Raw genomic sequence first — 22,272 nt, forward strand, 5'->3', positions numbered from 1 at the left:
AAATAAATCATTAGTCATTTAACTGGTGATATATACTAGTCATATTTGTCATCTCTGGCAGGGTTTTGCTTTTAAGCTTAAGTTAAAGCAATTCATTTGTGCTCTAAGTGACATAAGTACATAAACTTCATTGCAGCAGATCTCTGATAATGCTGAACACAGAGCAAGGTCAGACCTTGGGAAGGAAAAGTGAGCACAGTGCTGACTGACTGCTAAGATTATTTTTTTCTGTAACTCAAGAAAACTTGTATGTTGCTCTTCTGACACTTCCTTGGAAATGGCTGCATCATTTTAGCTAAAACATTTCCTGCCTTCTCCTCCCAGCTCCCCACAAGAAACAGCCAGAGGCATTAATTTAGCATTGAAAACATATCTGAACAATTTATTCACAATTAAGAAAGTATGGAAGAACTGAAAACAGTACAGTTTAGTGGAAAGAGCTGGGAAGTCTTTTCCTAGGAGTTAATACCTGCGCTTTGCATAATGGAAAAATTGCCATTTTTCTTTATCAGTAATGCAGTGAGATTGTTACTCTGCCACTCTGAAAGGTCATCTATAACGGTTAATATATAACTCACCGATGTGTCAGTTCTTCCCTAAAGTGTTATTTCAGGCACTGCAGGGGAATTCCCTTTGATATCCGTGCCAGAGCAAAGGTACGCTGGCAGCTGCAGTTTCACAAAGGGGGACTTCAGCCGCAAGGCCAGCTTGGGAATGTCTGTCTCCCATCCCTGCCTTGCCTCCGGCTGCTTCTTCACACTCATGCTGCTCTGCAACTGTTGTTGGGGCCGTGCTGTAAAGCAGGTCGCTGAGCTGATCCAAGTTACAAATAATCTTTTTTATTTACAGGCTTGTTCTTAATACAGGTTACTTTTCTTACCAGACCGATGCCAGAAACCGCAGTGCTGGCGCAGCTGAGGAGGCAGGGTCCTGGGACAGAGCAGAGAGAAAAGCAGTCGGGATAGCGGGCACTGGGGAGGAAGCATGCCTGGGTTCACGGAACTGCCGGCTCAGAGGGTGTCTCTTCCACTAATAGGGGTAGAATGCAGTCAGAAGGGTGTTACCATAAACCATTAGCAAACAGAAAGTTCACACGCAAAAGGATCATGCATGGATTTAAAAAAGACTAAGACTAAACAGTAAAAATTGCTTGATGTGTGACTTCTGCAGAAAAAGTAGCTATAAACATATAGGTGTTAGGGAATGCGTATATATACACACGCACGTGCATACACACACATATACGTATTCGCACACATACACACACAAAAATTATCTCTAAATTTAAAAGAAATGCAAAATATGTCTCACTTCAGAGTTTGTGCCAGCCTTCAAAGCCGGCACGCAGCTCTCATCCCCTGGACGGCCGGTTCATGAAAGCAACAACCAGGAAAGCCTATAGAGGGAGCAGGTCGCCTTCTTTTCCCGAGTGACAGGCGTTTTCAACCTTAAGTGACGACCCTGAGAGAAAGGAGAGACAAAGGTAGAGGATGAAAGTGTCTTAGGGAGCAGTCCCAAGGGCCAGAGCGAGATACCCTGCAAACAAGGGGAGCAGCAGCAGCACCTGCCTCTGAGGGCATGGGCAAGAGGGCTGCAGATCCACATCTACCATCTGTCCCTCCTTCCCTCTTCTTCAGGTTCACAGGCGCCACAAGGCGCCAAGAATCTCTCAGTGTTTTCCCCCTTCTGCAGTCGATGGGGTGTCCCGGCACCTCAGCACATTGCAGGGTGGAGATTTGCTTGTTCAGAAATTGAGCAGAATTTCATCTTCCAACAAACACCTGCAGCCGAAGTAATAGAGCACTGCCTAGAAGTAAGGGAAGAATGCACTAAGAAAATCCTGGGATTTCCTGTTGAACAAAAAGAATAACTCAAAAATGTATAACTGTATGTCACAGACAACATAAGAGAAGCAGTATTAAGCAGAACCAATATTAAAACTGCATTCAAAAGACAAAATATACAGAAATATCAGAGTTAATTATTGTCAGTAGAGGCTATGTGCCTGAATCGAACATTATGTTTATTCTAATTTATATGTGCACACACAAAAATTTCTAAAAATCTTTAACCCATGTATACCTGTATTGTAGGTCCCGAAAGCTGGTAGTTATTTGCACGACTGTAAAGCCCAGAAGGCCCGGCCTAGTCAGAATTGCATTTGCTGAGCATGACACAAATCTGTACCAAGAGCCTTTGCCTTACCATGTTTATTATAGTCCAACAAAAGAGAGGATAAGATTTTTTTTCATTATTCTTTTTCTTTTTGAAACAGATAGGGAGCTGTGACCAAAAAAGTTTAACAGAAACTGTATCTTATCAAACCAACCCAGATTCAGCCTTTGAGATCAAAAGACTAGCAACTAAAAAATACCTGGTTGGGAGCAATGACTTTCGTAAGATGGTTGACTGAGTAGTATATGTGTTCTCAACTTAAAAATAAAAATTAGAAATGAAAAAATGGTGCACAATACATGGCAAATACACATGCGTTATTTACCATGTTGTACCTGTGAGTTCTCTTTGTAGAAAGACTGGCCACCAGAGTGTGTACCAGCTGACTTACATTTCTATAAAAATCTAAGAACTGGCATAAAGCATACAATATTTATACATTAAAACTATACTAAAAGCTCTTCCCCACACACACTAAGGTCGAGTAATACTTTAGCGTTTGTCTCCTGGGGAGCAAGAGCCGGTCTTAGGATTGCAACATAAATAGTTAAGCACAGGTCATGCAGCAGTAAAAGAGAAAAGGAACACTCTATGCCCTTCAATTCCCAGGCACTGCAGCATGAGGCATTAAAAAAAGATAGTATTGCTTTTCCTCAGCTAACCCATATAACATGTTTCATCTTTTGATACAGGTTTGCCTTTTTTTTTTTTCCTTGCATCATTAGAGAGAGGCCATTTGAGGAATATATTCTGCACAGTGATGTGATTCAGCAACTTTCTGGAAAACATAAATGCAGCCCTTTTTTCGGTGCACTAATGAAACACAATTGGCAACAATTTTCTTCGAATTAAGCCTAACTGGAAGCAGGCAATGTACCATGTAAGCTGAAGCTCAGCGGTCTTGGATCACAATGTCATTTTTCATGTTTTTTTATATGATGGAATATGAGCTGAACATACCCTGCTGCTCAAACCAGGCCAATGACAACAAATACATTACTATACGAGCTGGCGTGTTACCAAGAATGGCTCAGCAAATACATTTTCCTTTTTATCCAAATTCTAGGCAGTTTTTGTCCATACCAACATGTGAGACCGCTGTTTCTGAGTATGTCCCAAGGGCATACCCGCAGAAAGGTTATCCTGCAGTTCCACGCGGGCAAAGTCCCCTGTCATGAGCTTGCCCTGTCCTAACTCTTTTTGCACAAGGGCATTGAATGGTACTTAGTAACACCACTGTAGAAACACTATGCAATTTTGCATATTTGGTATTCTTTGCCCAGAAGTGCTCCAAGTCTGAGAAATGAGATCAGGATCAAAAAGCGTTTGCCTTAAGAGGAACAAAATCCCCCCCAGTGACACACAGGGTAGTCAAAAGAGTTTAGGAAGCCATAGTGCCCTGGTGCTTCGTGGGTATGTCTCCCAGCAAAAATACCCTAATAAAGAGATCCTTGTCTATTTAGCCTGATAGAGGAGTCCTATCTCCAGGCAGGCACAATGTGGTAGCCCTGGCAAGCGATGAGGGCCTGAGCTGGGCTGTGCTGCAGGTCCTGTCTTAGGGCACACGCTGCTTTTTCTCCAAGCAACATGTGGGAGTGACGGGCAGCATGTGTCCCATGTACCGCCGCGACCCTTCCCGCCCGGAGCCGCAGGAGAGCTGCCATGGCAGCTCCCCAGCGGGCAGCAACCACAGCTTGTGAGGAGCGGGTCCCACCCCCTCTGCGAACCAGCCTGAAGATGAAAAGTGCTGCGTAAGCAAGCGCCAGCCGTTATTGTTACTGGCAGAGCTGCTCGGGGACGTTTGCACGCAGCGCCTGTGGGCTTGGCTAACCGCTAACCAGCGTGGAGCCTTTTACTCTTAGAAGCACCAAGAAATATTCCCTAAACATATTGCCATTTGCAAAAGAAAGAGTCATTTTGACAACAAAGTCTCCCAGTGACTAAGTGGCCAGTGTGTTGCTGGCATTAAACAGCTGGCAGAATTTCTATCACAAACATTGCTATCAGGCCATTGTATCTCAGCTGTAAAAACTTGCTCGAGGCTGATATTTGGCAAACAAGACCCAGCAAGATAATCCTTTTTTAAACACATTATCCTATTTGAGTAATCTACAGACATGTAAATCAAGAAGTCTGCAAGCATGGGCCCCACTGACACCTTCACTGATACTTCTCTGCTGATGCTATGGGCATCAGGGGAAGCGAGCACCCAGCCACCCCAAAGCACTTGCTCCGGGGCTTTCCTTTTACCTCCAGATGCCCTGAATGCTTCAGATAAAAATGCTGGGGAGGCATAGGGCAGAGCAGACAAGCTGCAGTCGGTGACGAGACACCGAGAGAAGAGTTTCCCCAGGAGAAAAGCCCACCTCCTGGGAACGCACACACAGCAAGACACTGATCACGTTTTTGCACAGGTGAAGAAGAGCAGCTGCTGGAAACCCCCAGAGTCCTACCTAGCCATATACGTGCCTCCTTCCAGATCTGGAGCAGCCGACTTTTCCATATAAGAGAAAGAAAAATTCCACCTACTTCTATCTCAGAGGAAATGTCTGCTGTTGCTTCAAAGCTAAAACAGCTTCTTGGTCATAATGCCATAACACTGCACTGGCTACACAGTCCTCTTGTGTTTCAGAAGGTTTCCTGTGGACTCTACCACATCTGACACATGCTTTGGTGGAAAATATGTCATCCACTGGCTCTTCTGAATGGAGATTTCTAGATCTGCGCAGAATATCCCCGGGACAAATAAGCGGTTAAACGCAACGGGGCTGGAAAACTCAGCACTGAACAAATGGTAGCAACTCTTTATGTATCTATGTTAAAGTATTCAGGATTTATAGTCAGAAATACTCTTTTCATTGATTTCATTATTAAAAGTCTGTTACAGCTAAGGTTTTTTTTAAATGCTGAATCTCATTTCCAAATGCCCTGAGGGAACAACATCCACAACAATAAAATTAGGAACCCATTACTGAAGATAAAATTAGAATAACTAAGCTCAACACTATACAGGGAAAATGCAGTGTTAAAATCTATGAGGTAAAATGTTTTCTAACTATCCCAATGTTAAACTTCATTTTGTCCTTGGAATGAGCAAGGGCAGAAATTTGTGACAAGCAACCACATTATTAAAAAAACACAACTGTGTTTTGTGCAAGTTACGTGCTAAATCAGTATATTTTCTCAGTATAGTTAAGGCCAAGAGGCTTAATAAGATATTTTAGATTAATTTTTAATTAACAAGACTTCTTTTTTAAATGCTTTTAACCCTCCCTTCCTTCAAGATTGTGATTCAGGGAAGTACGGAGAAAACAGATGGTTTACTTTTCAGTCCTGCTTACACAGGAAACCTGGAGCGATATCTCAAGTGAAAGAGATTCTTTGGCAAGCGTGGAGAAGCCACTGCTATCGCACCTACCACCTCCATGGCAAAAGCAGCAGAAGGTGACAGGTAACCACCTATCTGTACCAGGGCAACCACTCAGATACTTCATAGTGGAATTTCCTAAGGTAGGTAGGACTAACGTTTCAGAGCATACATAGTGCCATGCCCTGGATTAGAGTTAGGCTTCCCTTACCACTCCTGAACAAGTATCTTCATGAGACGGACATTCTCACACTGCCTGCGCACAGTGCACACACGGGTTGCGCAGGCTGGAGAATGACAGTTCCTTCTCACAATCACATTGAAAAATGCATTCCCTTTCTTTTTTCAGCAGCAAAAAAAGAAACTGCGTATTTCCAAAACCAGAACTGTGTCATAATATCCAAAACGGGATAAGAGGGGCAGGGGGTTGTTGCAGTCTGCTCTTTCTTCTCACATTAGGTAATTCCCCCCTTCCTCCTCCTCTTCCAGCCTCAAACATGTGGCTGTCATAAACTCTTTAAGGGAATATTGTCAAATATATCCACCAAACATTCTGACATTGATGAAAAAGAATCATTCAAATGAAAAAAACAGAGTAATGAAAATACTCTGTTTAGAGCATTGCTTCACATTAGTGAACAGCTCATTTGCTATTCCTGGGTATTAGAGTTGAGCTCAGTGCTTTTGCAATAGATATTTTTAAATAAAGGTTAAAGAACATGTTTGTCTTATGTTACGTACTCGAAATGTCTGTGGAAACAAACAAGCACCCTTTTCTTACGGTAGTGTCTATAGGTCTTGAAACGAGCAGACAGACCAAATACACATGGGTTTCACAAACTGTTCTCCAGCAAAGATCTACACATATGAGCTGACTCCTTATCTCCACTTCAATCAAATGAGCTTATTGTTAAAGTTTTACAAAGCAACCCAGCAGCAAGGTGAAAGATGAAGAGATTATTGAATAATAGATAAGAATATTTTTAGTCAGCTCAGATGTATTCATGTATCTGAGAAAGCACCAGGAAAAAAGTCCTCAGAAAGGCGCTGGCTGAATTCCAGCAACCCGGCTGTCAGCGCCCCGCGAGAGTTGGGGGCTCCCTGGGGCCATGGTGCTGGGGGATCCCCATGGGAGGTGGCAGGGCAGAGCCCAGAACAGGGCTGCTGGGGGGGCACCAGGGCACCCGAAGCAGCCCCAGCCCCGGGCATTGGGCACCTCCCTGGGGATGGGGACATGGACCCATGGGTGGGCCCAGATCAGGGGGTCCATGGCTGGGCAGGGCTGTGAGGAGCTGGAGACTGGCCCTGTTGCAGCACCACTGGAGCAGGAACCAACAGCCCCAGGGGGCTGAAATGGGGTCCTGGGCTGTAGGCAGGGTGGGGGAGCCCTGGGGGGCTGGGCAAGGGCAGTCAGGGCTGGGGGTGCCCTCAGGGCCCTGACACTGTCAAGCAGAGGTACAAAATTAATGAGAAAAAAGTTCCCGGTCTTTCTCCTCCTAGAACTGATGAAGATAATATTTTTGCTTCCTTTTCACTCATAGCTTTATAAGCCCAGCAATCCTGTCCTTAAATTTGCAGCAGCTGGAACTGTAGGCCCATTCCCAAGGTCATTCCTTCCCATCAGGTTTCCTACAATGTTGTTAAATGCAAGGGCAACAAAGAATTTGTAATGCTCTGGAAAGGACCTTTCCCACGGACAAAAGAAGGAAACTACCGAATAGTCTGATTCTAGAGCTGTTCTGCTTCTTACCCTGCATCCTTTAACCGAACGAGAATCATTGCTCTGTTATTATGGTCTGAAGAGACAAAGATTTTTAAAAGATCTTTTCACTGCCTGAGCCAGCCCTCTCCCTGTTGTCTTTCCCTTTTAATGAAGATCATGGAGTGGTTGACATCTTTGATCTCAGCACAGATCCTGAGAGCCTCTGAAGAAGTAGAGCTATAATAACATCATTCACTTAAAAGCTAGGGAGATACTAACTGAAACTGCATCTACTGAAATAAAGTACCAGTGAATAATGAAGAGTCACTTGGATATTCAGAACTTCATTCATTAAAAAACATTTTTGAAAGGAACTGGTTCGTGTGTGCCTGGGAACGCTAATACAAGAAGTGCCATGCTGAATCAGACTTGGCATTCAGTCTAGAATCGAAGTACTTGCACATAGTCCATCCTCCGGCAATACTGACTACAGAACAGAAAAGCCCTTATCTTACCTCATGTACAACTATGAGACTGTATGCAATAGTGGGGTTGAAAATCTTTTAAAAGGCAGGTGTAAACAGGGGATACTTATCTCAGTAGTACGCAAGAAGCACAGTCCATCACAATGTAATGGTATGACAGCCCCAAAAACTGTACCATGTGGGAAGACCCAAACTTTGGTCTTTTGGGCAGGGACAGCATAAACCTGCAGCACTATGGAGCTCAGCGCTGCCTAATTTACGTTGATTTTCTGACAGGAAATTTTTGGTGAACTCCTTGCTCCCCTAGCTAGACTGCTGTAGGCAGCTGAGCTAACAAGTTCAAAATTATCTCGGATGTGTCTACATTATACCTGTATGGAGAAAAAGAGCAGATACGAACTGGTGCTTGAGACTGCAGCAGAGACATAGCCCAGCATTTTTGGACCTCTGTCCAGAAAAGCATTTCGGCACACATGTAGCTGTAAGGCTCTGAATAGACTTGGCAACTGCATTAGCTTAATAATGGTGAAGTACGCTGTGACCTCCCTTCTGGACTGGGAATTATCTCTGAAGGGTTTTATAAAATGCAGTAGAGCCTCACGAAGCAAAAAACAACAGTTATTCAGTTTCTCTCCTCTCCACCTGGATGCATTGGAAGTAGGATGTTTTGGCATAAAACCCAGACATATTAAAGCAAATGCCAGAGCCCATGAAAGGCCCAGCAAAGTCAGCCTTGGGGGAGGCAGGTACCAACAGGGCACTTGTCCCAAGGCCAGGCAAGCCCAAGCACCAGGTGACAGAAGTCAGGGTGAACACTGGCAACACGGGACAGAGAGCCCCACGTCATCTTTCTGTGAGGACTTGGCCAGGCTATTGTGCCATTGCAATGTGCAGGGCCCAGAAGGCTGCTGCAAGTAGCACAGCTAGTAAGAAAATAGTGGTAAATAAATCTCTGCGTTATATTATCCTTCTGGTGACAACCCTTTTCAAAAGAAACCTACAACAAGCACCTTCAAGAACAGAAAACCACATAAGAACCCTTCACAGAATCCCAGCCTGTACACATGCACACACACAAACACACAGAGACCAGTGTATTTATCCAAAACAATCTCATATAGGATCTCACTTCGGATCTTGCAGATCACATGGAGGCGGAGGGTCATTCACGTGCAGAGCCACTGCTTTTGCAGCTATTTGGATCCACCATCTGCATCTTCCGCTTCCCGGCTCCCTCAAAGTAAAGTTTCAGAGTGGCTGAAATACTGAAATCTCCCTGCCTGCAGATGGCATCATTTGGAAATGGCTGTGTTAGCTGATCTTCACCCCTGTAACTGCACCATTTGACATCTGAAGCTGTGTTTTCATTTCTGGGGAATAATGCACATGCCTCAACTCCCTTCTCAGATGTGTCATCCCACTGCTATTCCTTTCTTCTTTAAGCTACAGTTTGGTATTCTTTTAAGTGAACACAATTGCCAATAAAGCAGTCCCCACATTCTCCCACTCCCACATCTTCTCCCAGATCATCTGTTGTACTGTGCCATCATAAATATTTGTGTGGCTACATGGTGAACCAGATCAGGGAACTGATCCAGCTGAAAAACAGCCCCTGGGGAAAAAAATATGCAATTTTTCCAATATAGTTCCCCACAAGGTCATACAAATGCTTGTGCTGCAATTGGAAGGAGGTTTCTGTAAGCACAGGAATAACTGACTAAGAGAAGGAAAGGGGAACAGTCTGCTTTTTTAAGCAGCTCTGCTGGCCTTAATGTGGTGCCATGGTTTGGCATTTGCTTTCGCCAGCATTTGTCCCCAGAAAGCACATAGAAACCCCTGTTTTGGGGAGTAAACAGGCACAGAGCTACTGAAGGTTCCTCCTGAATGCCCAGGGAAAAGTTCTTTGCACAGCAATATCTAATTATTGCCTGCATTTGAGGCCAAGACCATAATCTCCAAGACAGTGTCCTTACACCTGAAGAAGAGCTTTCTCCTATCAGCAACACGCTCAGGGATCCTTTGGAGTCAACTGCTAGCACTTCAGAGGGAAACAGCCTATTTCTCCTTCTCTCACTTTCTCCGGACTTGAGGACTGATGAGACAGAATACTGCCTGGTTACCTGTTCCACAGCCCTATATTGTAAATGGGAGGAAAAAGTCTGGAAGCATTACTATTTGATTGCATTTTATCAAAAAGCCTTTTGAAAACAGTTCACCTCCCCATTTAACAGTTTCTAATAAACTAAACCTAAAACTAGAGCCAGAAAGTCCTGACACTAATTCCCTCAATTTCACTTCTTTTTGTCTCATTTTCCTTCTTCACAATAAAGTGACAGTTCCACTGCCGATATTTCTCAGGATAGGTGTGAAGATAATCTTTTGTGAGACACGTGAAAATTGCAGTTAAATGCAAGCTTGCTGCTGAATAAAGCTGTACAGAATACAAAAATGTCTTTCCCTTGCCTCCTCCACTTCAGAAAAAGAGAGTCAAGAATTACTGTTTTCTCCCTGCTGGTTTGTGGTGTGAGACAGCGAGGATACGAAACTAGCTGATCCCATGAGTGGGAGGACTGACTACAAAGAGAACTCTTTTCTTCTTTTATTGTTTCCAGCAACTGTACAATTAACTTAAATTGTGGCTATCTTTTCACCAGTGGGCTTAATGTATTCAGACGAAGGGTAGCGTCTGAGGGAATGTTACAATTTCCTGAAGAGATTGCAAATCAGCAGTCTTGCCTGAAATCTACCCTTCACCAAACTAGAAACACGAAGGCAGTATGCTACCATATGCTAGGGGACTTCCTTCACGCAGTGTCTGTGCTGTGGCAAGCCTGGGGACAGAGTTCTGACACATACGTTGATGGACATATTTAGCTTGAGGCAGTTTATCTAGTAAAGATCGGGGGACATTGTGCACAAAGATAACAGGTAGGGACTGATCCTGGTCATCTCTACTATTTGGGTAGCTCTGCTAATTTTGGAGAAAGCCGAGCAGGACTTGGCTATGTAACAAACAGGCGAGCATTTTTAGACACTAAACGGGTTTGAACTCTAGGGACCCTAGAGAATGTAAAATCTAATGCTGGGCAGAGACTGCGTAAGGAAGTCAGAGGCTTGTTTTTAACATATCCTCGGGAAAGCTGGCAAGAAGAGCTGCCTTTGAATTTTTCCTCCAATTCAACTGCCAGTTCCCCAAATTTCATTCTGTCTCTACTTCTGGCTGTAATAGTGTGGCTGTTGGAGCTGTGATGGTCGCAGAACATAACCAAGGCGATATTTGTAAGGACAGGTCCTAGTTTTATTAAATTAAGTTGGGTATTTGGGGGGAAAAACAGACAGATTTTCAGGCACACTAGCCCATCTCCATGTCACTGAAAAGTCAGTGTGCTTAGAAGTGTGTTTGAGCTTTTTCTAGCTATATCTGTCTAGTAAAAGATATGACACCTCCCTTCAACACCTCTCTCCTCAATTTGATGCTCAGCTCTCCCTCTCCCCAGTAAAGCCTCCTCTAACCCCATCTCCATTCTGACAGCACTCCCAGTCTTGTCTGGACCCACTGAGTTTTCATACCTTCATTTCCACCTTTCTTCCCATTCTTCTCACCCTGTCCCACCACCTCCTTAAGGCCTCACTGAGCAGATCCTCTGGATCCCCCACTCTTATTACACTGAAGCCCCTTTGACAGACCCCTGTCAGCCAGGAGCAGTTCCACAAAACTTTGTCTTCTGCAAGGCAAAGCCACCAGAGAAATTCCTGTCCAGCCAGAGCTGCTTTCTCTGCCAGGCACTGCCTGATAACTGCACGATGGGGCTGTGCTGCGGACTATATCGCTGCAGCCATCAGGAGTAAGAATGACCCTCAGAAATAAAGTTCCTTTCAGCTTTGATCACTTCAGTGATAGGGTTCAATCCGCTGCCTGGCATGCAGTCACGGAGGCAGAGCTTTCTCGGTAGCGAGGAAGCAGCCAGTGTACAACAGGCAGTATTTTTCCCTGTGGTAGATAATAACACAGCATTTTGTGAGCTTTTTCTGCAGCTGCTGTGTAGAAAATGCAGGAACATTTTGCAATATTTTAAATGCTGTTGTGTCATAGCATTCTCCAGTTCTGCATGAGTGGTTAAAAGGGACAAGAACAGGTTCGGACCCCATTAAGCGAGGGGAAAAGAAAGGCAAGGGAAGGAAAATTCTCAAGTATTTGCCTCAATGGGCCATCAAGAACTGAAGAGGGCAGCACCCTGCAGACATGCACAGGTTGGCAGCACAGCGAGGACCCATCAGACACTGTTTCTGCAACTGAAGTGAAGACTGAAGAAAGCCCCTTGAAAGAAGGGTGCTGGGGGAGAAGGAAGAATTCCTAGCAATGCTCTGCAGAACAGCAAATCTCCCCATATTCAAGCTTGGCTAAGGGCTGCGGTGAAGAGTTGGAATGCCTGCCTTAGATAGAACAAAAGGAGAAGGATAATGCCCCAGCCTTCTGCCTAGTGCAGACTGTATGGACATTTGAGCTGCCGATGAATCAACATGAATCAGCCCTATTATACCACAGACCATAACCATGATGTAAACTGAGGCGATGCAGCAGCTGACTCAGAGGCACCTTGCACGTCCAGGGTGAGGCACAGAGCTGGGGACGGCAAGCTGTCAGCCATCCCCAAATAAAGTCCTCAAGCCTGGGCAACAGGCCCAAGGGATTTTGCCCTCTCTGGTTCAAATAACCAATACGTATCATGCCAACCTGTAATGTGCAAAGGCTCACTGACTTCCTTTAAAAGAGCAAGTCCTCCTTCAGGATTGATTTTTCTCACCAGTGAGGTCACTGACAAGAAGCAAAGGTGCTGTGACTACAGCCTGGCTCACCACACTCAGCGGAGACAGGGGCTGGTTGTTACGCAGAATTTTCTCTGAGGACCGGCCGAAGGGTAGCCAGAGACATGTGTAAAGACTTGTCTCACTAGCAAGAGCTGCTTGACAGGACGTAAAACAGAAATCTAAGAGACTATGCAATAGTCTATGCTGAGCCTTTAAAAAGCAGCTTTGAGCAAGGATTGCTGTGTGAACTTCACCATGGATATCCAGCAGCAGAGCCACTTAAGGCAGCAAACCACACAGCAAAATAATAACGAACACATTATATTTCAGTGGCATCAGTTTCCCAGTCCAGCTTCTCACGTGGTGATATGAACAGCTGTGTTGGCATGGAGAAAAGGACCATCTGGCTTGAGATCTCATCTGGGATCAGGTCTGCCACCAGGGAATTCCCCTTCAGACTACATCCCTGAGCTGCCCAAGAAGTCCTGACCCTCCACTGAAAGTTCAGACCCTCTCTGAAACTAGTTCAGAGAACTATAATAGAACTAAAATATCCTTCACATGCTGCAGATAATGATTTGCTATCGGCTTGTAAGGAATGCAACTTACATGCCTCTCCCCATGTCATAAACAATGCTTGCTGGCATGCAAGAAATGCAGGCAGAGCTGTCACAAGAAGATTTGGGAGCATCCCTCTCCCAGACCATCCTACTGTGGTGCTTCTTCCTGCCTTTCACCCTCCTACTAGTTGCCACCAGGGACCTGCAGACCCTATGTCTGGGCAGCAACAGCTACTGGCATGCCCTTACACATCACCCTGGCTGTATGCTCCCCAAATTGTGACACCCTTCATGAGGCCTCTGCGTGGCTGATGTCCCCCTGGGCTTGGATCTGGCCATGGCTCTGCAGGCCAGTACGCTTCCATCCTTCCTTACCACAAGCCCCTCTCTTCAGTACAGATCAGATCCAGACAGAGCTAAACATGTTCACGTTAGCAATAGGATGAGGCTCTCGGATCCCCATGTTAAACCTGAACACAAGTGAGGCCTGTAGTAAACCAGGAGTGAGATTCATCTCACTAAAACTTTTGATGCCTTTAATGTAAACATGTAAAACTGAGCTAGTTGTCTAGACAACCTTTTTACTGTAGTAGAGAAGCACTTTTGGAGTACAACGCATCTGAATTAATTTATATAGCTACCTTAGGATAGGATGAGTCACATATTGCAAAGTATTTATTCCTCTCCATTGAATCCACCAATGAATCCCATTCTAGATGTCAAACAAGCGGAGCTGTATTTGCTTGCAACATTTCTTACAAATACCCACTTGGATACATTTATATCAGCTTGGAACTGATTTATTCCAATTTCATTTGCATAGTTGGAGTTGATTCTCACTTAAAAATAGCAAAAATTTAGAAATAGATCTCCCACCTATACCTTCATGCATACTAAAAAGAACCAGGTTTTTTTAATTGAAATTGTGCAGGGTGCTGAAAAAGTGAGCTACATGCGCTGGACACAGTGCTCCTCTTTGGCCTTGCATCTCTTCATGCAGTATGCTGCGGTCTTTTTGAATATTATCTCACTGGAAAGTAGCAGGGGCTGACAGAGCTGCAATACCAGGGGGGACACCTCAAACAGGTGGGAACTGTAGACTTCAGCACTTTCTTCGATATCTGCATTACTGCAGCTAGAGTGGGGGCTACCTTGTCTTTTGCTCCCTCTGCATTTTGCACATGAGGCCGGGCACCTGGAAAGGAACATCGCTCTCAACAGCAGCATCATGGCAGGGAAGAAGGAAACAGAGGTATATATTCAGCATAGCTATGCAATCTATTACCAACACACGGTGGCCCTGATCCTGAGAGATGATAGATGGCTTTCAGGGACAGTCCTGCACCATAGAAGGCACTGCCCGCTTTGCCACTGGCTATGGAAGAACAGGCTCAGTAGCATGGGTATCACAGAGAATCTGACAGTGGTGCAGGTATGGGGTTGTCTAGTGTTTCTGCCCAGACATCATCCTTTCAGCTTTCACATCATTTACAATTAAGCTGTAACAAATCAAAATACAACAGTCTTTATGCAGCGCCACGTTTGCACTTCTTATTTAGGACAAAGCAGAAAAGAATAAAGAAAAGTTGCAATAGTGTTCTTCTTACTAAATAAAAATTGGGTGAATGTGATCTGGCTTTTACTATATTGAGCATACCAGATGGTCAGAGGACCTCTATCTCTGTTGGAAAGTATTGATCTTAGCTTTGTATTCGTGCTCCTGAAGAAATGTGTGCAACAGCAAGACAGAGTCAAAGGATGCCTGAAACGGGTTTTAAGCTTGAATCATAGAACCACAGAATAATTGAGGTTGGAAGGGACCTCTGGAGCTCACCTAGTCCAATCCCCTGCTCAAAGCAGGTCCACCGCCAATACTGTATCAGGTCACTTGATCAGGTTTGCCCTTGCTCTCAGAGCACTTTTCTGGGGCTGAGGCTTTGGCAGCCATGATGCTTTTGCCAGCTGAAGCCATTCCTACTTCACCTCCAATCCTGGTTCTCGCAGTGCCCTCCCAGCACAAACATTTATGTAGTCTCCTAAGGAAGTGATTCAGCTGAAATATAACCTGTACCTCCAATATAATAATCATTTTTTTAGCTGCAACAGTTCCCCAGTCCAACTTATTCTGCAGTCCTACTCACAACTGTGCTAGCATGGTGGAGGGAGAGCCAGACAAGGACAAGCAGCCAAGAAGAGGAAGAGAAAGGAGGAGGAACGAGCAAGGAAAATGCCTGCCTGAGCCAGAGCTGCAGATTAATGAATTCTGTGCCAAGCCCAACTCTCAGAGAAGCAAGAGAGTTCTTGCTCAAGCCCCTTCACAACTACAATTTCCTCTTCTGTACAAGGGGGATATAGCTGACTTCAGAGAGTTTGCAGATGAAAGATGAAAGGTATGATAGTTATTGCTTATTGACTATTTTCACACCCACTGAACTTATTGGGAAAACTCTACCAAATGTATAGGAACCAGGTGAATCTGTACATCTGTTAGAAAGCAGAAGCAAGCATAAAGTTGGCCTGAACTATAAAAGAAATAAAATTTTCCAACTGAAATAGCCAGACTGGCTGAGCTACAGAACCTGGGGTGTCTCCACCCAACATATTATGGAAAGGCACTTTCTTCAGAATTAGATCAAGCCTGAACAAAGCTGTAATGAACTCACCTACCTTGGCTCCAGCTTTCCCATTTTCACAGTATTTCCGTATTTGTCAAAAGGATTCAAAATGTTATTCAAAATAACTGACAAGGAGAGCAACCACTGATCAAAATAAGCTGAGTAAGTTCCAGAGTATTACTAGATTGCTACTGATGTGCTGAAAATTCAGGCAATCGATCCTCATTAGTGCTGCTGCCAACACGCAAAAAAGACCTGATTCATCCCATCTAGCAGTAGGTATTTAATGCAGACATCTGAGTTGGAAGCCAGATCACACTAGTCTCTCTGTGTAGTCCATGAAGAGTAACAAGCACCACCTGAAGATAATTCATCCCGACATCTAACTTACTTACCATTTCTTTCTAAGCCCATCAGAGGTCAAGACACTACTAAAGCAAGCACTACTCAAACCCCCATGCTCATCACCGACCAGTGAGAGGCTAGACACCCTGCCCTGTCACTTTTGAGTCCAATCTCAGTCTCTCATTTCTACTGGCCAGAGTTCAAAGTGCAATCTGAAAGCCAAATACAGATTGAACTAAAACTTGAGTTGCCAGAGACTATGCTTACTAAATTAACCCAATATGAAGCTTGAGCTTATTTTTAAAACTACATGATTGACACTGATCTGCCCAGATTTAAGGATAATACTCCTAACCAGTATATAATATTCCCATACAGGTTCAGCAGAAGCTGAGGTCTCCAACTAGTCCTGACTCTCATTGTTACCCTGACTTTAACATTAAATGGATCCCTATAAAGACTTCCAGTCCTACCAAATGTGGAAGTAGGAATAAGCTCCTGGCTCCTAACTCTCAAAGTTCCTAATTCATTTCAGCACATGTACCACATAAGTAGTACAGAAAAGCTGCCTTAACAGCAAGGAGTGGCTTTAGCTAGAACCCTGTACTAAACCTTTAGCCTCTGCCTACAGCTATATCACTGATTACAGGTTCAAACTGGAGGGTGACTAGGAGAGCCACAGCCCACAGATCAAAGAAGATATCTAAGTACATAATAGACACAATAGACATGTTGTATACAGACTGAAAAACCAAACTCTGTACTGACAGTATTTCTCACAGTTAGTATCAAGAGCACAGTTGCGTTCCTTTTTAAATAGAATACAGTGTTTAAAATTAATATGTTCCCTTCCTAAAGTATTAAGAGTAACTTAATTTTGTAGGATTGATTCTATGGACAAGACCCGTATAACTAAGAAAAGGGAAAATGTCCTAATTCTACTTCCCTGCTAAATCCCATCCCACAAATTACTGCCTTATTCAGAAAGCCAAACTCACCCTGCTAATTATAAATTCTTCTCCCCCAGTTAGGTAATGGAAATAATAACAAATGACTTAAGTAACTAATCACAGCTAAACAGCGCAGCTTGTATTGTGGATACCAAGTATTCCATACTGCAAACATACTCACGGAATATGACCAAGGAAAGCGCAGTCTGTCTGCACAAACTCCACAAGCGGAAGAGGTTACATTCACTGAGCGAAATGCAGCCAATAAAAAAAAAATTATTTGGGACTAATATGAAATGCAATTAATATGTCATCATTCAGAAGCGTTCAGCTCCAGTGTGTTACTTTATTTTTAAGATACTATATGAGCTGTTTTCTGCCTTTGTACCATGCTACTAAAAGATTTTACAAGTGGGTAGTTAAAGAGATCTCAGCAAGACCTGCAAGTAGAATATTTCTGTCTGACTTACTCTAAATGTATGCCAAGTGGAAGACCAGATTGAAAGCTGATTACACTGCTTTTAAACATGTCCCTGAGTGTCATGTACAGTCTGCACAGTGACTTTTAAGTGTCACATGATTATTATGTAGAAACAAGCTAATCTTTGGTGCATGTTAGCTTGAGGCTTTCAAAAGGCATAATATATTTTCATGTTACCAATCCTGACTACAAAGAAAAATTTAATAAAAACTCCAATTAGAAGCACTCCTGGATATGAATATGCTGAACATGGTTTTATACTTTGAAATCCAAGTGCTAGCACATTTAGCTTAGAAATTAGAAGATTCTGGCAGCTAACTAGTCAGACTACTGCAGGGCAGCAACAAATGGAAGGCAACTTACATTTTACTCCCTAGCTAGCAGATTATTTGCAATAGTTCATGGATAAAAGGACAGAAGAAGGATACCAAACCTCTGCCTTTGCAGTGCAGTATTAAAATATCCCTGTATGCTCATAAGCAGAAGTACAGTTACCATATAAGAGCAGGAATAAAGAAGGAGGAAGAAAGATTAGTTGCACCTTCTCGTAAGGAGGAATGGCCAGCGGTTCAGACACTCATCTCTGGTTTGTGATACCTGAATCCAATTCCTTGCCATGCCTCAGCTAATCTGCGTAGCACCGGGAGACCCACTGATTGTCTCTGTGCCTTCTCCTGTAAAATGGCAGTAGCAGACCACTGTTACTGCACGGGCACGGCATAAAGAAGCCTGTCGAGAGAGAAAGAGAGGTGCTGAGATGCTGTGAGTATAGCCAGATGTGTAGCAGAGGAGATTTAACAGCTGGTTGCCTTAGGATGCAATGGTCCTGCTCCTCCACTTTCCTTCTCCCTCTTCCTTGCCTGTATCCCCATTCCCAAGCACACAGCCTCAGCTCCTCTCTTGTGTTACTTCTGATGCTCTATCTGTACAGTAAAGCCAATTCAAATTGCTAAGCAGCAAAAAAGCTATACTTTGTGTTGAGGTTATTTTAGTGCTGCCAATTTGAGTCAGGTCACTGTACGGTTAGATGAGTCCTAGAGACAGTGCAGAGGACAGCCAGAACTATGCACCCTGAAGAGGGAGGAACAGAGCAGGGGAGAGCAGCAGGATCTCCCCTCTTTAGCATCAGTAATTTGCCAGACTGGGAGGTACAGCATGTAAGCGCCCCTGACTGATGGGCACCTTAGGTAGCAGTGCACAGGTACAGAGAGAAGCAGCAGCTGTTTATCGCAAGGAGTGGTGATCAAGGCCTGATCCAGCACAGACACCAGAGCTCCAAGAGCCTCCAAGAGATTGACAAAGACGTCACAAACAGTATAATGGAGCTGGAGCTTGATATTACTTTTTTAAAAAAGAGACTGAAGCTGTAGCAGCCCAAAAATATAGGCAGGGAAGTTTACTGCCAGCTGAGAAGAATACACTCTCTCTCTCCCTTAACACAGAAGTTATTAAGTCTTGGTTTCAATTCACTGCACAGTGCTACCCCACCAGATTTGATACTGTTATTCAGTTTGCTTGCAAATAATACCATTTTCCTAATCTATTTTGCTTTCATAACATGCTTCAAGGACAGCCTGTGCATCTGAATAGGGGGGTACCAGGTGGCCATCTTCAGCAAGACAAAGCTTTAGGTCTGTGCAGCAGAACATAGTACAGACATTATTTGTTGACTGGATGCCCTTGCGTCCAGTGGGGCCCAACAGAATATCCTGGGGCACATTAAGAATTGTTGTTAGCTTTGGACTAGTGTTCCACCAAATTACAACCACTGTGTTATAATAAATGTGTAGTGATTGTGTGATTTGGTGTGCTTGTCCCCCTTCCAGAATGGCAGAGCAACAGCACATATTGCTCTTACATCTTACTGCTGTGGAAGCTAAGGCTGCCACCATTTGATGCACAGAGGCTTTCTAAATCTGAAGCATACCATGCACCTTGCTGTGGGGGTCTGAGAATATAATCCCGATCACTGCCGACTCTGTCCATAAGAGGGAAGTGATATGCATCTACAACACATCCGCCATCCCCTTGAGTCTTGGGATGAGACCTGGGTGAATACAGTTAAAAGCATGGGACGGGCATAAGCCTGTTGGCATCACCCCTGCCCACCTTCCACTTGCCAGCCTGATGACTAAGCCTTCATTTAAAGCAGGATCCCTTAGGAACCACTGTCAGCACACATATGGAGCACGGCCTGTGCTCATGACTCTGGCTCTGCAGCCAGATGTCCTAATTGCTCTGCTACCAGGTCCCTGTGGGCTGACATAAATTACATTATTAATGGTCGGCTATAGCTGTTGGAAGCTGTGAACCAGGTTTATTAAACAGATAAATGCACCACCTTGAAGAAGAACGTATACTTTAGCTTTCACGGTACCTTCCCTGCAGTATTTATCCCCAACTGTGGTGGTGAATTACATTGCGTGAAGAAGGCAATCAGATCATAAAACCTGTAAATATTCCTACCCAGTGAGATTAACAGAGGAAGGGAATTGCAACTGCTCATGTCTGCTATACACATTTTTCCAGATGCTCAGAAAGAATGGTGATTACATTTTGTTTTCTCATTTTAAAAAGATAAATAGGAATATCATCTGTCAAGCTTCAAGAGCAGATCAACCAGGCTTTCATTCTCAGGAGAATTCCAAAATATCAGTATTCAAAGGGCAGAGAGCATACCTAGCAAAATGTGCTGCAAAGCTCCCAGTACACTAGAAGCGCAATAAATAAATGATCATAACAATAAAGCTGTCTTGCAAATAACTGCAAATAACAGTTCGCCTTGATGTTTAAATTTAGTAAGCATTATTTCCCACTGTACAACAGTTTTGATTCACCTATGATACGGCAAAATAATGAAGTGTTGTTCTGATGATCATAACATAATGGTGCAAGGAATGGGACGTGAAAACTAGGTAAGGACAATTTGGGAGAATGAAAGAAATAAAAATTTACTCCTGGGAAATGAAACCAACAGAAAGTAAGTGTCTCCATGATATTTCATAGAAGACTTGAAACAATTTATTAGTTGTTTAAAAATCTATATAGAAAGGATAATTGGCATCACCCAATTTTAGGCACCTCCCAAGCAAGCAATTCTCATGATACCCAGCGGAGAGGGAGAGTTGCCTTGTCCAGGGGTCTCGCTCTCTGCCACCTACAGAGGAAGCCGAGGCAGCCCGGCTGGCTGATGTACTGACTGAGGCCACAGGATTCGACAGCTGGGCTGGCTAAGACATCACGAATGCCCATCTTAAGTATCTAATGCTGGGGAAATGTGCCTTCCCTCCCCTATCTGATACTGCATTAATGTGACAGTCTTTATATTATTCACACATTATTTCTCAAATAGAAGGTTTTGAAATTAACTCAGCTGTTTTTCTTTGGGGTTGTTTGGGTTTTTTGTTTTCTGAAGATCAATGTAACTTACAAATACCCAGTGCAGAAAACAGCCTAGTAATATGAGAGGCAGGATTAAATACGTCTTTAAAGGGTAGTTACATTTTTCCCTGACACAGCAGCCTACAGGATCTTAGGCTTTCGCTGCCTCCCATCAGGCAGCTTAAGAAATTTCAGACACTTTCCAGAGAAAGGAAGACAAAATGTGATGTCATTTTTTTTAAGAGCTAAATAATTTCTGGAAATGTGTTTAACTCATTATTTTTCAGAAAGTTTTGGTTTGGTTATAGAACTTCTTATAGAAATTCCATTTTCTGCCCCCTTCCAAAGCTTTGGTTTGTTGTTTTATCTAGCACATCGAAAAACCCTGGTAGAAATAGGACACGCTAGTTTTATTCTATCGAAGCTGGCTGGTCTGGAGCGTCCTAGGCTTCCTGCTCCACTGGGCTGAACACACAGCTCTAACCCGTGCCTCCCAGCCCCTCACAAATGTCACTATCTAAAACCCAGAAGCACGTTCCTCTAACCTTTGGAAGTATACGGAACCAACTGCATAGAATAACGTCCAGTTTTGTAGCTTGAACTATCACACACAGACAGCTAAAGAAACAAAATGTGCTGCCACGAGATAAATGCAGCCAAAGGGCAAAGAGAAGAAAACTGGAGAGGTCAGGAGGGCCAGGGTGGACAGCACACTGCACAGGAGCAATAACAGTGCAGCGTCCCTCCTTCCCCTCCTGCTTTACAGCTGGGTTAGGTTACTCTTTTAATTTATACAGATTCACTTTCTAGAGTTCTGTACTCCCCCTCGTTGGTGGGAATACTGAAATCCAGCAAAACAAAACAGATGCTCAGGTAATGGCCTAAGCAGGCAACCATGTAGAGGCACTAAGGGTTGCTACGCTCTTTAGAGCAGGGACAGATGGCAACGCAGGCCTGATCAGAAACACAAGCCTTTATATCCCCTTCTGAGCACTGCTCAGTTTGGCTGGTTTGTAGTTCATTCCTGTCCAAATCAGCTGCGTTTTCTGGATGTCACCTTTTGCCAGATGTCACCTAAAGCTGGATAGCATTACTCCTGTCCCTTTTACTCTTCATGTCCATTCCCTTACCGTTCATGCAGTTTTCACTGATTATCTATAACAATGTGGTCTGAAAAAAACATTTACTTTGATTTGTTTTTTCCACCTCTGTGCGACTCCTATTCTGCTAATAATTGCTCCAAGGAACAATATTCAGCAGAACGGATTTTACACAGTACGTAGCCAGCAGAAGCTGCTGTGTAACATTGTTAAAGAGGCAGCGTATGTTCCACTGCAGCCAAGACTGTTATGCCTGATCTCAGGTAACTAAAACAAGGGTTTTCATCACCAGCTTACCATTT

General features: G+C 43.8%; 1 long non-coding RNA gene across 3 annotated transcripts in view; it reads right to left on the reverse strand.

The window, feature by feature from the left end:
* LOC143158477 (uncharacterized) overlaps window positions 1–22,272 on the reverse strand; it is a 58,533-nt gene that overhangs the window by 3,238 nt on the left and 33,023 nt on the right. The window contains exons 3-5 of one of the 3 annotated variants that reach the window (XR_012995014.1): window positions 1,312–1,461; window positions 881–1,029; window positions 157–793 (exon numbers count right to left, since the gene is read on the reverse strand). This is a non-coding gene — a long non-coding RNA (uncharacterized LOC143158477). Of the gene's footprint in view, window positions 1–156; window positions 1,030–1,311; window positions 1,462–22,272 lie in introns of those variants that run through there. The other 2 variants (XR_012995013.1, XR_012995012.1) reach the window with 2 other exon arrangements.

The sequence above is a fragment of the Aptenodytes patagonicus genome, chromosome 1 (assembly GCF_965638725.1).
Source record: "Aptenodytes patagonicus chromosome 1, bAptPat1.pri.cur, whole genome shotgun sequence".
NCBI classification, from domain to species: Eukaryota; Metazoa; Chordata; class Aves; order Sphenisciformes; family Spheniscidae; genus Aptenodytes; species Aptenodytes patagonicus.